Source organism: Aulostomus chinensis, chromosome 4, assembly GCF_037954235.1.
Source record: "Aulostomus chinensis isolate RoL2024-O1b breed Wild chromosome 4, RoL_Achi_v1.0, whole genome shotgun sequence".
Taxonomy (NCBI): domain Eukaryota; kingdom Metazoa; phylum Chordata; class Actinopteri; order Syngnathiformes; family Aulostomidae; genus Aulostomus; species Aulostomus chinensis.
Window position 1 is genome coordinate 30,374,079 of NC_141323.1, and position 4,483 is coordinate 30,378,561.

General features: G+C 43.0%; 2 non-coding genes across 2 annotated transcripts; both read right to left on the bottom strand.

Annotated features, from left to right (window-relative positions):
* Positions 1-301: 301 nt before the first annotated feature.
* Positions 302-374, bottom strand: trnaf-gaa (transfer RNA phenylalanine (anticodon GAA)). Its single transcript has one exon. It is a non-coding gene; the product is annotated as a tRNA-Phe (tRNA).
* Positions 375-2,833: 2,459 nt separating this feature from the next.
* trnas-aga (transfer RNA serine (anticodon AGA)) lies at positions 2,834-2,915 on the bottom strand. Its single transcript has one exon. It is a non-coding gene; the product is annotated as a tRNA-Ser (tRNA).
* Between the last annotated feature and the right edge of the window lie 1,568 nt (positions 2,916-4,483).

Sequence of the window (4,483 nt, forward strand, 5' to 3'; positions counted from 1 at the left end):
TTGAACCCTGGACCCTCAGATTAAAAGTCTGATGCTCTACCATCTGAGCTACTCAGTCTCTTCCTACAGAATTTAGACAGGAAAAGAAATACCTGTGAAGGTCAAACTGATGCTTTCTTGACTTGTTCAATCCTCCATGTTAAAGTCCACCATGCTTTTGATTGGCTCTGATTCTCTGTGGCAAAATCCTACAAGAGGCTCCAAAAATGTCTTGACTGTCATAAGAATGCACAGGACAAGATGGTAGTTTCCTTCATGTCTGCAGTTCCTCCACTGGAAAGTAAAGTCAATGCTGTTCCTCTGCTGAAACCTGGGATCGGACCAGGGACCTTTAGATCTTCAGTCTAACGCTCTCCCAACTGAGCTATTTCAGCTCTGAGTGAGGGCCCTGCTTCTCTCATTTTATAATCTCTTCCACTCTCACTAGAACTTAGAGAGGATTTGAGCTTCTGAAGTCATGACACATTGAACAGTTCTACAGGACCATTTTTGATGAATGTCTGAATCACACAAGCCTTTTTTGTTTGTCTTCTTCCCAGTTGCCTCAACATTGTGTGAGCCAATAATTCCACATCTGTACCAGACACACCTCTGGTTGGTGGGTTTTCTGGATCTTTCTGTTCTAACAGTGTTTTTTGTCTTAATTATGCCACTTTCACATGAAAGAAACACAAAATGAAAAGTAGAACAAGCCAGAACCCAAAATATTGATTTGCAAGGTCAAACAAACAACAACCAGTCAAGCAAATCAAACCAACAGAAACCAACTACTGGTTCCAAAACCAGTAAAAAACAAAAACAGAGGAAAAGTCTTTGTGTGCAAAAACATCCATGTGTATGGATGTGTGTTTAGATGCGTGCGTCAAAAACTGACAATTTATTTTTTTGACAACTTGAGCCAACAGTGGTGGTGTCTGTCAAAGAGGTGGAGCTCTGTCCTTCACCTGCAAGATTTCAGCAGGCAGCTCAGGTCCAGTTTTCTTCACTGTGCCACCATGATAAGTTTCCTCCTGAGAAGTTCTTGTCCAAGGTCATAGCTGGTAAAAGAATTGTCACAGTGATACTGGGACCCTGCAGTCCAGTCGTCATATCCAGGACCACACTGGACATGGCCGTCTTTGTTTGTTTTGTTGTTGTGCAATGTGAGAGAACGTGACAGACCATTTTATACCAAAGACAGGCTGTGTGTGTGTGTGTGTGTGTGTTTGTGTGTGTAACCACGTTAAATTCTTTTAAATAAATATGTTTCAACCTGCTATTATTTGTATGCTGTATGATTTCTGCAACCCAAGACTAACTAAGGTGTACATACTGCAACCTAAAGTATGGAAATGAGGAGAATGATGAAAAATCCACAAGGTGATCAGAAAATAATAAATGTATTCAGGGAAAAAAAACCATCTCTGAACATGTGTGATTGAAATATGTCAGTGGGACTGGCAGAATCTGGCTTTACCACAAAGTGTCTCATCAAGAGATCTGTCACATGCGTCTGCTGTGGAGGGTCAATCTGTCCACATTCAGATCAATGATACAACATCTCTGCTATGATCAAACTACTCAGGATGAAACAGACCAATGTTGACATCAAGTAGCAACTCAGCAGCTGATCAACAGAGTCCTAAGAACCAGTAGAACCTGTTGATCGTCCCTGGGTGGGCTCGAACCACCAGCCTCTCAGATAACAGCCGAGCGCGCTGACCGATTGAGCCACAGAGACTATGAGTCTCCTGCTTTTCATGAAGAGTTTTCAGGCTAAATTTCAGTGTGTGAGGTCCACACTGCACATTTGAGGGAACATGAAGGACAGATGAGAGTCTGACTGTCATGGTGAAAGCCTTCAGCACTAGAACTGAAACAGCCCCCACCATCTTAACCCCCCCAGACCAAACATCATCGTCCAGCCTCCAACCAGAGGTCCATCAGTTATCATGGGAGCCACATGTGGAGTCTGGATTCTTTTCTAGAATGAGACGGCAATGACAGTCCTGCCAAGTGACATCACTGACATGAATGGATGACTTCAGTCATGTGACTGGATGACTTCAGTGCATCCAATTACCAAGTGCACTGCAGCAGTCCTTGTTGCTGTCTGCTGTTGTGTCACAGCAAAGTAAGGAAACAGCCTGACGGTCCTCAAGAGGAAATTAAACAACCTCCAAAGATGGAGGTGAACCTAGACCTGCTCATGTTTGCTGTCCTTGATGAACTTGGGCGGTACTCTGGTACTGGGATGAGGTCATGGAGACGATCCAGGAGCAGTCCTGATGTTAAATGGACAAAATGTGTCAACATGAAATAAAATTGAAAACCTATTTGAAGCCTTATTTTGTGTTTGATGGACATTTTTTAAATCTCTAATGACTTGTTTTAACTGAACCTACTGGATCCTGTGGTGCCTGATGAGGAGACAACTTGGGTACAAAGTTGAAGAGGAGGGTTTTTGGAAGGGAGGTGATTTTTTTTTCCAGTGTTGTAAATCAAAATAACTACAACGACATGATAGAATTTTCTCAAAATGTCCTGACTAAGATGGATTCCAAACCAAGGGACTAAACCAAACCAATTCCTACTTAACCCTAAGCTCCACCTCAGTTCCAGATGAAACTGGTTGAACATGGAACCGTCCCACTTGGAACATTTCCATCACCTTCACCACCACTGGAGTATCAACAAAGATTTTGGTCAACACCAGAATGGTTGAGACAAGACAACATGCTACCAATCCTCTCTCTCTCCCTCATCATCAGCTGCTCCAGCCCTTGAAAGAAAACCTTTGACACATGGACCTACAGTAGGAGCAGATGTTGTCTCCTCTGGAACAACAGTTTAACGTTGTTGGCAGGACTCCAACCTGCGCGGGGAGACCCCAATGGAATTCTAGTCCATCGCCTTAACCACTCGGCCACAACAACTACACTCCCATGAACATGAGTAGAGGACTGATATTCAACAATTAATCTTCATCGAAGCACAGTAGATTTTTTTAATCTTCTCACAAACACAAACTATTTGTGTGTGTGTGTGTTGTTTACCAGCAAGATGAAAACTGTTGTGGTATTTGACAATTCTATTGTTTCTGAATGAAAATCATGTGAAGGAGAATCATTGAGACATCCTAAAAATGGCTGAGGTCTCTGAGCTGCAGCAGGTCTGAGCTGCTTTTGATGCCCAGATGATGAGGAGGCAGTGAATGTTGGGTTTGGTGGAGCTGAAAAAAATGCTGCAGGTGTTGAGAGGTCTGCTGGTGTCCAGGACTTCCTCTCCAGGTCTGAGGGCTTCTCCCTGCAGTTCCCACAAACACCACAACAGTCCTGGAACCCCTGCAGATGGTGGAGGACCATGATGACCCCGATGCACCATCAGGGCATCAAAAACCAGTCCTGATGATCAAAAAGGTCCCTCCACTCATTCAGGGTCAACTCTAGAAGAAGCTTCTGGAACAGATGAGCAAACACTCTCAACTAGAAATCATGATTTAAACGCAATGTTGATTTTTACATTTTCCTTCAATGTTTTAAAAACCATCAAAGTGGACAGAAGCCCAGATGGTCCAAACCTGTTTCCTGTCTCCTTCCATTGTGGAGAGCCTCTGTTCTGTCCTGCTGCTGTCCAGTTGTCTCTACTGAGCTCCTCTGCTGGTTCCACCTTGAAGAGTGTCTGAGCTAAAATTGAATCTTGGGGAACATCAACCTTTGATCTCAGAGTTTTGTGTTTGATTTTAGAATTCTTTGTTTGATCTCATCTGAGACAAAGACATGGAAGCTCAATCTGGTGTTGAGGAGGCTGTGATCCCATAGTGGTTAGTACTCTGTGTTGTGGCTGCAGCAACCCCGGTTCGGCTCCAGGTCACGGCAGCATGAGACAAATTTCTTGCGTGTACTGATGGAAACAAACCAAGCCTAAATTTCCCACAATGCTATAGGGTGGTGTTTGGTCAGTATTGAGCAGGCGTCAGTCTGACAATGATGTCATATTATTTTGTTATCACTTGACCAGACCCAAAAGTAGGCTCCAGGTGTCAGTTTCTTCTCAATGCTAATGTCTGCTAGCTTAGTCTGCTACTTTGATGGCTCTGACTACTAAAAGGTCCAGACACCTGGATATGGTGGTTCCTCCCTAAACGTAGATTCTGTCAGCTCATGTTTTGAAATCAACTCACCATGAACACAAGTAGATTTCAATGGACTGCAAATGTGTCTCATTTAATGGTAAACATGTCAAATATAAATTCCATCACCTGAGGAGGTCTGCTGCTGGAATTAAGCTCCAGATATTCACAAGATATTTTATGTCTTAAAATAAAGCATTTTTATATTTGATTTATTGTTCATTAGCCTGCTTCATGTGGTGTGATTTTATGTGTCCTATATTAAATAGAACTTTGTAAACGATCGTCCCTGAGGATGTTGAATGATGTCAAAAAAGTGTTCTCTCAGCTCTCCTTTCCTCTAAATAGAGGAGTCTCTGCTGAGGTCGTTCC